The following is a 14,624-nucleotide window of genomic DNA, read 5'->3' on the forward strand; positions in this document are numbered from 1 at the left end:
TCGGAGCCGGCTGGTTCCCCGGCTGGCTGGTTCCCCGGCCCGGCCAGGGCTCTCAGTCCCTACGACACGTCGGGGACTCGTCCCCCGGCTTGATGGGAGAAGGACAGGGTCTGTAGAAACTCAGACGATCCGTGGAGAGTGAGTACGGGCATTTGACTTATTCTCAGGAGAAAGGAGGAGACCGACAGACCCGGTTACCCTGTCGGGGTGACCCCGCCCTCTCAGGTCCGTACAGACCCTCTGCAGTGAAGGCAAGAGCATATGCCTGCACTTCACTGGGAGAAGTTGAAGACGGATGAACAGGTGAAATAAATGCACAGTAGTGCTAAACCGGGAGAAAGGCCGAGGGTTAAGGACGTCCCCGTGGACTGAGTTTCCCCGTCAAATCCTTCCGCGCCTTCCGCCGCTGCCAAGACACGGGGCTGTCCCAGTCCCTCTCCCCGGCGGGGGGAGTTCCACCTGGCCTATGGCATCGGTGCCACTGTCATATCCCTTTCACCCTCGCTTGAATATTCAGATCGAGGTTGGGAGGGTTAGGTGGAGTGTCTTAATGATGTGTTAGCTTCTTGGACAGATTTAATAACTTTGCCGCCAATCGTACTTAGCAACCCCTCTGGAAACCAGACAGTGTCTCATTAGGGCTTTCCTGGCGCAAGCGTTTGACTTGAATGAGCCGTGTTGAGTTAATTTCTATTTGCACTAGGATCTGTTTAATGACATATAGGGGAATAGACAATTCTTGTGGACCAGACCATTAAGCTACAGAGAGCCAGATTTTAAAAGCATATTTTGTTCTAATAAAGAAATCGGGTTTTCATTTGTCGCATGTTACATGAATTTAGAGTAAATGAAAAAAATAACTCTATTGTTCTGCCTTAAATTACAGGAACCAATTGGGAATTCCTGGGCAATTTTCTCCATCTTTGCCTTCGCTTCTGCAACACCTAGTACCAGTGCCACCTACAGGAATAATTGCATTTTCGAGCTGCTTTCAAGTAACCAGAAGCGTTTGAGAGTCCTGGTAGCTCTGTCGTCTTCCTGGACGCACAGCAGCAAGTCTGACTTCGAAATGCGTTGTTTTTCTCCGTGGCTTTCGTTTGAGGTCACACACTGATGCAGGTTCGCTCCTCTGTGCCACGGCCGGGGGAGGGACGGAGCCCTTCCCGCGGGGACCAGGGAGATGCAGCCGGAGAAGGTGAGGGGCAGCACCGTCTGCTTACACCAAGAAGCGTTTCGGGTGTCGCTGGCGATGCCCCGCTCAGTGCCGGGGAGGGGGCCGAGCAGAGCGTGGGCGGCCGGCCGCCAGCTCCCGCTTGCGCCGAGGGAGCCCAGCACACCTAAGGATACGGGGAACTTAGGAACTCTCCTGCACGGCGACTTCAATCAATGCCGGTTTATCTCCTGGCTGCGTTGTTACGAAAGGCAGCTGTAAACCAAGTGCGGCTCTGGGGCGCTCCCCTGCACAACTCGCGGCACTACTTCGCTTGATGATTTATAATGAGGACTGTCTTACAGTGGAAGAATAATTATCCCCTCCCTCGTCTCTTTTGTGGAGGAGGCCTTTGCTGCCAGCGAGGTTCTCCTTCGCTGCAGCCGTGCAGTCCCACGGAGTGAGGCTGAAGGGGTTCCGGGGGGCTGTGGAGAGGGACGGCAAGCAGCGGCACGGGCTGCCCTCCCACAAGTGGCTCCGCCGGGGGGGAAGTTTCCTAGTTTGAATCTGTGTCCACTAATCCTTTCCCACGGTTAACCCGACCCCGTAAATATTTGTCTTCGGGAAGCAAGGCCGGTGACGATCCTTCTTGACCAGGCTTAGAAGTGCATCTTTTCTTTCTCTCTATTCTTTATCTCTAAGGGTTTCCAGTTCCTCTAGCTTTACTTGTGCAAAAACACTTTGTCCAAAAATGTGTACACGTATACCTTCATCCTAGGCATTAGGCTCGTTGATGCCCTGTTGCTCTGGACCTCCGAGATGACCTGAGGTTCTTCTGCAGGTGGGGACGTCTGTGTCATGCAGCACACAGAACACGGCTGCTGGTCTGGGTGAAAAAAGGCTGCTAGCATTTTCCTTCAAAACCATTGAAAACCTTCAAAACCTCCCCCTGCATTACATAGTCTCAAAACACCGACGTGTTTGAGGTTTTTTCCCTGATAGAGTAGGAAATGAGAAAAAAGAGAAGAGAAGAGAAGAGAGAGAAGAGAGAAGAGAAGAGAAGAGAGAGAAGAGAAGAGAGAGAGAAGAGAAGAGAGAAGAGAAGAGAAGAGAGAAACCGAGCCAGCAGTTTGGTCTACGCTGAAAGGTTTGTGGCCATTTTAATGTTTTACTGCCTGTAGAAAACTCGGTCGTTACCGCCCTGACGGTTTTCTTTCGTTGAGAGATTAAAACGAGAACAAGCCCTCCAACAACAACAACAGCAAAAGGATACGAGGAAAGAGAGCCGAGTTGCCCTTTCTCCCTGTCCCATCCTCTCCTGCCTTGCGTGGGTCCTCAGGGGGCCCTCAGCGTCGACCCCAGAGAGATGGTGACATTAGTGATGCTCGTGAAAACAAATTATTTGCGACATGAAATAGCAAAGACGTAACCGGGTGCGGAGTGCACTATCAGTTACGGAGTTTCATAAAGTAAACGAAAGTTTCTTCTTCTCCGGCTCAAAGTTTCTGCGGCGAAACTCGTTGGGCTTTTTTACACGCTGGATCCGGGGCCGAACTGTTCCCGCTTATACCGCGCGTGAAAATGAAAGCGTTATCCCGCCACCGCCGCTGCGAACCACTCGAGTGCCATATCGCAGTTACCCCCCGCAGCCCGCGCCGCCGCTCCTCCACCAGAAGCCCCTCGGCGGCACAGCCCGGGGGCGGGAGGGTCCGGCAGCCCGGCGGGACGGGCCGGAACAGCCCGCGGCCGCCCAACAGCCGCTGCGCCCGGGCTGGCAGGGCAAGGGGGCCCGTTTTCTCTGCCTAGGTTTCGTTTGCAAAACGGTTCTCTCCTGCAGCTGCGGTGTAATACGAAGAGGGTAAAGCCCACCCAGCTCATTTGCAAAGTTGAGGCGCCGCAATATTTAATGCAGAATAGTGCTGTAAATACACAATTTTTATTTCCTTTGGAGAAGAACGCTGTTGCGAGATTGCTGCTCCTCACCACTGCCCGCCTAAACGGAGCTCCCCTCCCGGGAGGAGCAGCTGCTGCTGGGCGCGGAGGGTTTTTTCCCCTCGGGATTCTGGCAGACACAGAAAACGACATTTCAGAGTGACTTCTCCATGGGTTTTCTGCCAAATGCAGCCATAACGAGTGACGCAGGGACGATGTGGCCCCAGTCGCGGTGCTGAGGGGCATTTTGGCTTCCCCGTCGTGCTCTGACTGCCCACATACCCCTTTTCCTGCAAGCGCTGATGTCCTTGTCCCAGAGCCTGTAGGTGTCCGGCAAGGGTATCTCCGTGCCGGGACCCCCATCCAGCCCGAGGGACTCGGGCAACGCAGGGGATGAGGAAGACGGGCGGCCCGCAGCCAGCAACACGGGACGTCGGGTCGATCCCTTGTCCCCTCCTGCAACTGTTCCAAACCCATAACCCAGCAACCGCCCAGGGAGAAGGCACGGCAGGACTTCTCCTTCGCCTGGGCTGCAGAAGGGCCCCGCTCTTGGCAACTGAGTCCCGGTGGGGGGAACTCCCAGGCTGGAGAGCCGGATACAGCCTTACAGTCCACCGGGTTCTTTCAGCCGGTGTGCAAGAAACCGATCCACACACACTGCTCTGGGATTGCTTCCAGCGGTGAAGCCGAAGGAAGGAAGGTGAGGGAATTTTGCTGCGTACAGCTCTGTGCTGAGTGCCGAAGCAGAGTCTCAGCAGCTATGGGTGGCCCCACGCTCCACAGGACCTGCTCACTCTTGGCTGCAGCTCAGGCTCCATCAGGAGATCCCAGTGCCGCCGACTTGGCCCTGGCACAGGGACCAGGCCACAGGCCCTGCTGCGGACCACCTGCCCCTGCCACTGCCCTGGTCTTACCAGCGTTTCTCTTGACAATTCTCCTTCTCACCAGGGATAAGATTTGAAATATCCCCGTGTGGGACATTTGTTCTCAGGGCGTTTTAGGTCATCTCAGAGTGCCCAGTAAGGCATAAAGTATTCAGCAATGGGGCAGGGGAACATAAGGGCTGTGGTAAGTGTGGACTTTTCTTGCTGCTTGTAGGAGATGTATGTGATGGAGAAAAGGGTGATGCCAACCCCTCCAGAGAAAGTTTGCTGGCAAGAGGTCCAAGAACAACTGCTGCGAAGGACACCATGTAGCCCTGCTGGGGATGCTGCCCTGGACCAGGGCTTCTCTCCACGGTAAAGGTGGATGCTTACCCTAAATCAAGGAACTCACAGGTGCCCTCGGCAGGAGGCCGGGCCGGAAGCTCCCCCCCACCATGTCCGTGCGACATCTACTGAGTATCTCTTGGCTTTCTGGATCAAGACCTGGAACCAAGGCCTAACCCAGGCGAGCGATCCTTTAGCTGCAAAGACCTGCTGCTGGTCACTGCGCAGAGGCAGCATGCAGTGGTCGAGGTTGGGCTTGGGTGCAGATTCATCAGTTAGTTACCATATCTGTGAACTCAGCCACTGCTCAGCGGTTTGGGAAATTCATCTCGGCTTCATTGTCAAAACATGCAGATCTTTGTCTGACATCTCTCTTACATCATCCAGAGTTCATGAACAGCCTCTTAGTCTCTGGATATCACGGTATGAGCCTCATAGTTTCTATCTCTCTCTTCGCATATATATGAACATCCTCCACTTGTAATAAGACGAAATGTCACTTAGGGAAAAAAAACAAACATCATCTGGTTGTTCTGCATATTTGAAGCCTTTGTTTGTTCTTTGTACGCACAAAATTTAGGATGAACTTGGGGGCTTCCATACGAGTTGAATAAGGTGCCCTTTCTACTTTGTACTTTTTAACCTACACCTTCCACTAGTAAGTCATGGCTATCAAAAGAAAATAATTTATGTATTAAAAATCCCACTCCTGCAAAATACAGTTGCAAAACCAAATCATTGCAATGTTCTGAATGGAAAAAATACTTTAAAATAATTAAATACTTGCAGTTGAATTATTATATATTGGTATTGCAAATTAACAATCATTTTTTATTTGCACAGTTACAGCAACATAGAAGATACAAAATATGCTATCAAGACCAGTTTCCTAGATCAGCAACCATACAACTTTCTTTTAAAAAGTTGTGGGTGTTTTCTTCAAGTTTAAAATTTTTGTGCCTATTACCTTCAGTGTTTCTATGCCTATATGCATAAAATACCGTTTCTCATTTACAAACAAATCTGAGCATTTTCTTCAGAGAAAAAAATGCGAAAGAGGTAGAATTACACCGGGAATATGTAATTTAAATGACCAAATTTGTTTTTAGTTTGTCTTTCAGGAATGCTTTTATTAAAAGTAAAACATAGTTTCTGTGCTCGTACTGCCCAGTTAGTATTTTCTTTGAATGTACAGGTGCACACCGAATTTCGTCTTCTTTAGGTAGATGTATCTGGCTACATGCATGCAAGTGCCCACTCTTTGGGCTAAGGGACAGGTGTTAGGCTGTTTGGACGTGCAAATTCATTGTCTGTGGGGAAAGGAATTTACAGGCTCTGGGCTCTGTATTAGTGCATCGGCGTGGGAAAGCCGAGCGCAGGGGGTGAATGACGCTTGTTCCAAGAGCCCGACTGCGGGGTGAAGTCGGATCCCCGCCGTGAGGCTGAAGGGTCGCACGGGCTCTTCCCCGCAAGAGCATCGCTTTCCAACATCCCCGGGTGACACCCGCTCAACACCAGCTCAAGGCGACCACATGAAAACTGCATGAGCCTGTCCCTTCCGCCCCGCTTTCACAGCGGCTCTTTCCCTTCTCCCAGTTCCCGGGGCGATACCCGGCCCCCTGCTTTTTGTGAGCCGCCCCCGGAGGAAGGGGTCGCAGTGAAGCAATATCGGCTATGAACAGGGTAAAATTCGCGATCGCTCGGGGTTTTATCACGTAGGAGAAGCCAGCTTTTTGAAAGAGAAGCTGTACACCGGGTAGTCTCATGTTGCCCACCCCATCCCTCACCTCCAGCTGGAACACCCCTCGGAAAGAGAGGTGCAGCGGGGGTGAGGCGTCGGGCCCATTCTACCTTGACACCACGCACCATGGTGAGGATGTTGCTTGTAGTGTCCTGCTCGGCTCCACGGGAGAAGAGAGCCCTGGCCCCGGCTGCCGGGGAGGTGAGAGAGCCTCCGGGCCGAGAAATGCCCCCGCTTTCTATCCCGGCGGTAAGGAGATCGGTATGCGACAGCCCTTTCCCATTGCACTATCCATGAATAGTTGCATATATACAATAGAGAGAGAGAGAGAGTTGTGTTTATAAATACATGCGTATGTGTGTGTGTGTGTGTTCAACATTAGTTGTGTTTTACACTAACCGGGACGTTTTCTGAGAGCGGGACGTGGTTCCTTTCCCGGGAGATTTGCCGGAATAACCAGCGCAGCCTTTACCCCGGCTCCTGAACTGGTGCTCCCCGACTGCGTGCTTAAACCCAACGTGTTTTTTCTTGCTCGTTTATTTTGCTCTCGGTATGCTTTTGGACTCTCTAAACAAGCTGCCGGTAATATCCTTAAATCCCTTCTGGCGTCAGAAGCAAACGTAGCAAACGCAGGCACTTCTCCCTGTTTTTTCCACCTCTCCTTGAATCTTTGAGGCGGATGGGAAAGGGGCGGGGGTAGACACCACGACAGTGTGGACAGAGCGGGCGAGAAAAACATATTTTCTTGAGTCTGGGGAGTGACACTTCTGCCGGCAAGAGCCTGAAGTCCGGGCAGGAGTGGGCGGGGGCTGCCGGGCCCGGCGGCGGGGAGCGCTTCCAGCTCCGCTCCCGTGCAGGCGCAGCCCCCGCCGGCTGGAGGGGCAACTACGCTCCGCCGGTTTGCCAAGATGTTTCTTGCATGGAGAGGCGATTGTGCTTCTTCTAGAATATTTCTACACACTGCACGGTAGGAAAAAGTGGTCTGCGAGAGAAATAGCTCTGCCCGCACCCGCGGTCTTTGGGGCTGTCTGAACTTGCCGGAAGGGGAGGCAGGAGCGCTACAACTTTGTTCCTTCGGGAAACCTAGTTTTATTCTCTTGTCAGGTTGATATTAAGAGTGATTAGCTATTTGTAGCAATACTCGTCTCTTCCTGTTTATCAGAGATCGCTCTGGGAGCAGCCACCACCCTCCAAAAAGTCCCATGTGTGCGTCTGACACTGGGGAGCCGGGAAAGAGCTCAGGGTCAGACCTCAATGTCCCCGGCCGTCCCGGAGTGGAGGTGTGACCCCCAGCTGCCGTGTGGTTTTTTTCACAGCCCTTGGGAAAGCACCCCTAGGGGAGAAGGAAACAGGTAATGGAAGCTCCTTCTGCAGGCATTGGATTACAGTCAGTGTGCCTGCCCCATCCAAACCATGATGCTGCAAGCCCTTGGCCCACCAGGCAGTCCCTGGGTCCTGCCCAGAGCTGGGACAAAGGGTGATCCCATTGTCTAGGGGTGACTGCAGCAAGGTCGGATCCCTACTGCTCCCGCAGCCACAGCTGCCTCATTTCCCCTTCTGTCTGCCAGCCATCCTCTTAAAGTGCGGCTTCACATTTAAAATCGAGAAGCATCTCGGCAGCCACTCTCAGATTGCTGCGAGCTGTGGTTAGAATAACCCTTGCCTGGTGAGTAGCTAGGGTCAAGGAAAGACTCTGAGCTTAACTGTGCTGGGAATTTTCCACTTTCATTTTAGTGACAGAAACTGAGTTTTTTCCCTTGGAAAATGTTTCAGGCCTGTGTGTGATTAAATTCATCGGCATCATTTGGGATAGCACATTGCAGTGACAGAGAGTGAGAATGTGACTCTCTGGTGGGTCATGGCAAGGCTTGCAGGCATTGTAATTTGGAGAGTATTCATACACCAGAGGGTTCTCTCTCACTCACCCCTGTCCTATCTCCCCTCTGATCATGAAGGTAATACTGTGCAAAGTGCATTTTTTGTATCCAGCTCCCTTCGATGCTGGAGTCAATCACACAATATTTGAGAATAACTAGTAAGTTATTAAAGACAGACTCAAGCCTTATTCGTCCAACATATAGTGCCATCTGCTTGAAAGAAGGTAAATACTGTGTTGATAGCGGTGATGATGATTCCCTTATTTGCTGTAACACAAGACCAGAGGAAGCAAGCTCAACACACTTTCAAGGAACAGGTTAGCTCTCGCTGACAGCAGGGTTCTCTTTTTCCATCCTTCCCTCTGCCAGTCGCAGGATTATAATTTTAACTTTGTGATATCCTTCTTTCTCTGGTATCAATATTGCCTTTGAATGAGATCACTTAAACGACAAAACAAGGGCTTCTCTGCTAATATTCTCTGTCCTTGAAGCCCATTTTTACTTCACCACTGCTTCAATACTATGGAAGTCCTGTAGTCCTTCCTGAGATACACCAAGTCACATCTTGAATCACTTAAGAAATCTTCTCTGTTTTTTTCTGTTCTTCCTCCAGGTCATTATATTTGTCTGCCTGCAAGGATGCAAACCTGAATACCTTTCTGCTGACTCATGGGACAACAGTCCCTTCAAGTGGATCAGAGTGCATGGAAAGAACAAGTCTTCTCAGACAAACCAGTGTGTTAAAGCCACCAAGGTGATCTGCTGTGCCCAGCTGTGGGCAGAATACAGCCTTGCCTGCGCTGCCATGAGAGTGTCGAAGCTGCCTGGCATTGGCATGCCTGGCATTTCATGCATGGTGCCTAACACTCGCACAGTCAAGCCCAGGTTTCCAGGTATGTTCTTTCTGGGCTTAATTCTACCATCATGTACCAGAGCAAGTAATATCTTATTCATCAGTGAATTTCACTCAGTCTTAGTCAAGGAGATGGAATTGGTCCTACACCAACAATAATAGCTTTTTACCTGTGTCCTTTCCAACACTGCCTACGTGGCCTCCCCACCACAAAAACAAACAGAAGCTACCAGAAAGCAGCAGCAAGTTCAGAGAGATCTGGCTCCTCACCAGTTTGAATTTTACCAGGAGGTGTTTCTTCTAAGACCTTGAGCTATAACATATCCTTTCTAGTGTTGAACTCCTGGGAAGACATAAACCCTTCTATGCAATGGAGAACTAAACACTTTTTAAATATACTTATCTAATGGATGACAGTACTGACTCTAACATGAACCTACCTAGCCTCTGCTTTCAGAAACCAAAGATTAAAACGACTTCATCTTCTAGACAAGAAGTCCCTATATTTGATAGCAGGAGTGTGTTACAATTCTTGATTCAACATCCCACTGTCCCTCCCTATTACCCTTCCCTCTGTTCCCGCACTTAAATCTGAACATATATGGACATTGGGGCAGAGGTGTTGTGCCTATCAGCAGCTACAAATACTTGAGTGAGTACTTCAGCCTGGTGCATGGTGATCAAGTCAGGACTTGGGTTAACAGCCGAATAACTGGGCACAACACCTCAGTGCCAGCTTGCTCTGTGTGCAGTGATTCATCTCAGGTATTTCTGAAATACTTTTCTGACTTTTTATTCTCTTTCATTTAGGTCACATCCAACTCCATGTTCCAAGGTGCTGAGTAACACCTTATGATTCCTATCAAGTAATGGCTCCAGGGTTTGTTTACCAACATCCACTGGAGACTCCAGCTTTTCTGTAGAAACAGAAACTGAGCCCAGGCTTATCCAGGTATCAAGCTGTCACATTCCTTGGGGCCTGTAGAGCAAACTGGCCTTTGTGAAGAATGTTTACCATGACTGTGAGGCAGCTGTGTTTAGAGAGTAATTTCAAGAAAGTCAAGAAATAACCAGTAGGATTTCCATAACAGATTTATACCTAGTTGTAAGGGAAGAACAACTGCTCATCAACTGGAGCTTTGCGTCCATCACAGGTAATACGATGAAACAGCAGTGATGACTCAAAGTCAGACAATGATGCAGGGAAGTCCTTGAGCTCAACTCTAGCTCAGGTTTTAATTTATCAATTATTTCAGGATCTGTTCCTGAAACATTAATAGATGATTGGTGTAGTCCTGATCTTTGTGCCTCTGCAAAGTATTCCCTCCTAGTGGGACCCACATTAGCTTTAGGTTCTTACCATGTGAACATTGTGCTTGCAGTCCTTTTGATTTTTTGCAGCTTTCAGCTCATTAGCTGTGGAAAGATATGCTGTCACATTTTGGATACTGGAGAGAGCTAGTCACAGAGGCTTATCGCAGCTTCAGAACAGGAGTAAATTTTGCTATAAACAGCATCCTGTGTCTAAGGAATTCTGTCCATTTTCTTCCAAACTGCAATGCCTTTCCATCCCCTTCTCCATGCCCCCCAGTACCTGACGGAACCAAGCATAGCACATAAAAGAGGATTGAATAAACCATGAGGAAGCTTGTGAAGGATGTGCCTCTACCAAGAAGTGATGGTGGAGTATATTGCTTTAACTCACTCAAATACTATTTCACACAGACAGAACAGACAAATAGATCTGTTGTACTTTTGTTTTGCTTGGAGGAGGAATTGTTTCCTACAAATACATTGTAGGAAAATGCCTCCTATAGTCTTTGGGGGAACACTTTAAAGCTCATATTAGTCACCTCCTTTCAGAGGTGAAACTTTTTTCATCTCCTGTAATTAACTCAAGATTTCAGAGTTTTCCAGATAAAAAGTTGCAGAAATGTTAAGGTGTGAATTCTTAATATTTCTACCAAATCCTTTGCTTGTTTCCTTACATTTTTAATTTAACAATGAAGATTCTTGTCTCCCTATAACCTTATTTTCTATTTTTGCTGTTGGCATTTATTTATGACTAAAACATGAGGTTATCATTACAGCAAAAGTGGTTAAACTGCAAAAATGATATTTAGTACCCAAATGAAATACCCAACTACAATGACAAATAAGTAACTCAGATAAAAGATTTATTTTCTCTGTATGAATGCAAAGTTTAATATTTTAGAAGCCATAGGGCCAAGTTTTGCCTCACAATTCACCTGCTGTGCTTTCCAGAGAGGGTGGGAGCTACCAAAAAGTGTGAAAGAGGGTTTATGCTGTATAACAGATTACAATTATCTTGTAAGCTCAAACTCTCACAGCTTATGCTTTCGCTCTGAAGTTCCTTGAGACAGTTATTTGATTTATGAAGGCCCAATTGGTAACTGGGAAACATGTACATGTAAAGAAACCACAGAAGCCAGCAGCAGCCAAACACAGGCGTCTGAAGGCAGAATTTTGTTTAGGAAGTAAAACTCCAAATAATACAATAATACTCCTGCACCCTCTCCCACAATGTCCCAGCATGCCCCTGCTGCTCTGTCCCGAACTGCAGTTCAGGATGTGGTGGAACCACTGGAAGGGAGGAAAATCAGTCCACAACTGTTTCTGCAGGGTTTCACTAGGAGGAGCCATACGATACATAATGAATGTGCAGAGCTGTTTGCAATTAGTATACATCTGAACTGCTCCCAGAGCAGCATTTTTGCTACTGCCATTTATCTTTTTAATAAAGACTTTTCAAATAGATCAGAAGGTAAAATTGACACAAATTACTGTGATCCTTTGGTTTTTCAGTATGCTATTTTTATAGACTTAGTTCTGCCACCAAGAGGACAGTAACTCTAATTACCACATCACATACACACCTTATGTAGGACTGTAATGTTTTGTGAAATGTTTCTGTATCTTCCTCTATATTTTGTACAACTTTGAGCACAACTGGGCATGATCCTACCTGATGCTTCACCTGCAGTAGAAACGATTATCAATAATAACTTTATGGGGAGTCAGGAGTGGGAGGGTGACTTATCACTTGAGTTCCACAGTTCATCCCCAGGGAAAGCACAGATGTAAATTTAAGGTACTGAAAATGGCACAGACCAACCCTGCTCCAGGTTGGAAAACACAGGGAGAGAAGGGTGAGTAATGAGAGGGTCTGCTTTTGGAAGGGCTTTTACCTTACTGTTACCACCATGTTCCTTCAGGAAGCCCAGAAGTCCACGTGGACATGTCCTTAGAGAAGACAGCCTCAGCTCAGCCTCCTGTTTTACCTCTTGGACTGCTGTCCCTCTGAGGTGAGTAATGCTGCATGTCTCCTTCTAGGTGCAGGGGTAAAGGTCCATAATTCCTTCCCACTTCTAATTAGAATTTTTTCCTCAGGCAATACTAATCACTTTTCCCAGCCAGTAAACTCCTGAGGGCTCATGGTAGATGGGTGGCAGTACCATATGCCAGAAGTACAGCTGTCAGTATCTCTAACCTGGTAAGGCACACATCTTCCAATGTCTGAGAGCCTCAAGGCACCTGCTATACCATTCAGAGAGTGGAGGGAAAATCTGCTGTTGTAGTGATTCACAGTGATGCTTAAGGGACATTTACTTCTGTGAGCTAGAACTGTGTGGGTAGCTGATCCTAGGCAGGACCAAGAGATATCAGCATCAGGAGCCCTTGCTGGGTCACCTTCACCAGCCATAAGGGACTTGAAAAGTCCAGTGAATTATCCACCAGTGTTGTTCTGCATTTTTTCTGTTATAGGAACCACAGCTGAACTGTTCAAAATCCCTGAAGTGTTTACTGTGTGAGGGGTCCAAACTACACTAATAAAGATGTAAGAGAACAGAAAACAAATATCTCATTTGCACATTTCCAATGTACACAAAGGCATAAAGTTTCTTGCACAATTAGAAAAAGTCACATATGTGATTCTCTGAGTATTTTTTTAAGGAAATTGCATTTATTTCAAAACTATCATTTAAACATTCTCTTTACAGTGTGTTCCTTGCAAATTCAGGCTGGGGGCTTAGATGTCTTCCTGCTTAAACCTACTATATTAATTCTGGTTTCAGACAGACTCCATTGAGATCTCTATGAAATGACTGATGTGACTGACCAGTATCAAACAAGCTGTTCCAAGAATATCAGCAAGGCTCTAGAATATGTCATGGGGACTCGAGACTTTCCTGACAAGGTTTTACCCAGTGATGGAAAATATATTTGTGTTATTAGTTTAGCACAAGTGTCTTCTATAATGCTAAGGTTTGCTTTCAAATAAAACATAAATTGCACATCTGGTTGGAAGAAATAAATGCAATAGTGCTTCAAAGACTGTCTGTCAGGCTTAAAAAGCAAAGAGATGAGGATTTATTGGTGTTTTTATTATTAACATAAAAGCCTTGGGATCTCAAAATAGACCAGGGTTATAGGTAAATATGGGTTCTATTTTCTTCTTTGTTCGCCTTAACATACTATTAACATCAAGCTAAAAAAGAATCATCTGAATGCTAATATGTTTACTGTGTGCACATGGATGTTAGCTTAATCAATACACAGGGGTAAAAGACCGTAGAGAAAAGTGTGCACTACTGGTATATTCATCATCCTAAACATTTCAGACAGTATCTTCGCTCTGGAGATACTATTTGCTTCAGGACTGCCAGTGTTGTACTTTCCCAGTCTTTCAAGACCTTTGAGAAGCAGCAGTGGGCTCCTTCTGTGCAAAGGCTTAGAATGGACATCTCTTTGCAAATGAACAAGCAATGAAAGATGTGGGATTTTCTAAAATAGATTACTTATAAAAGTATAATTTGAGGGAGCTGGGGTAAAAATGACATCTCCAAATTAGCAAATGTTGGGTGGCTTGAAGACAGACACATAAGATCTCCTGCCTGAGCTGCTGGCAACTTCAACCTCCTTTCCAGAAGAAAATTATCCTATGCAATAGTCCTTAGAGCCTTGCATGAGTCACTCAGAGGCGTTGGAGGGGGCTGTACAAATCCTGGTCCCCACTTTCTCCTAAAAATTGTGTGCAAGAGGTTCAATTTTGCTGTGTCAGGACTGGGTTGAATCTTACATGGGATTTAAATTAAATCTGTGGGAACCACTTTACCGATTTTATAACAAAATCTGACCTATGTGTTAAAGTGAGGACATTGTTTTGCTGGATTATTTCTTAATTACTAAATGAAGAAATATTAAGTAAAAATTTAATGACTCATGAAATATTTCCAAATGACATGTACTATAAAGTCCATTCACATCTACCACACTGGTGTTTAGCTCACTTTCCATTATTCCTGAGGCTATTAATGTCAGTAATTACAGGAGGTAACATGTCTAATATTGAGTGTATTGTGGAATAAAGCAATGTTGAGCTCCTAGAGTGTGTTTTATATTAAGTACAAAAAGCTTCTGATACAGTTAATGTAACTATAAATCTTAACTCAAATGCTTATATGTCTCGTTTATGACCTGAATAAACTCTGAGGCAGAAGCAGGGCAGCTGAATAGCCGTTCGCTGCCAAACCGCATATTCAGTGGAATATGCACTTACAATATCCTTTTCATATTGAATAATAACAAAAAGACAGAAAACAGGCTGTGTAGTTTTTCTAAATTAAGTTGGGTTTTTTTCCAGAACACTGAGTTTAATGGTAAAAAAATTCCCTAAATACACACAAACTTTAGAATCTTAAATATATAAATAGAACATAAAACAAAATATGTGTGGAGGGCTTTTTTCCAGTGGAAATCCAGCCTGTGCTTATGATAAGAGCTGGTCTACGGGTTTTGAAGTGTTGAATATTAACACCCTGCAGCTTGGAGAATGCACATC

General features: G+C 46.8%; 1 long non-coding RNA gene across 1 annotated transcript; it reads left to right on the forward strand.

Annotated features, from left to right (window-relative positions):
* Positions 1 to 11,943: 11,943 nt before the first annotated feature.
* LOC116446081 lies at positions 11,944 to 14,166 on the forward strand. Its single transcript, XR_004241037.1, has 2 exons — positions 11,944 to 12,087; positions 12,859 to 14,166. It is a non-coding gene; the product is annotated as an uncharacterized LOC116446081 (long non-coding RNA).
* The last annotated feature ends 458 nt before the right edge of the window (positions 14,167 to 14,624 follow it).

This window comes from Corvus moneduloides, chromosome 6 (assembly GCF_009650955.1).
Source record: "Corvus moneduloides isolate bCorMon1 chromosome 6, bCorMon1.pri, whole genome shotgun sequence".
NCBI classification, from domain to species: domain Eukaryota; kingdom Metazoa; phylum Chordata; class Aves; order Passeriformes; family Corvidae; genus Corvus; species Corvus moneduloides.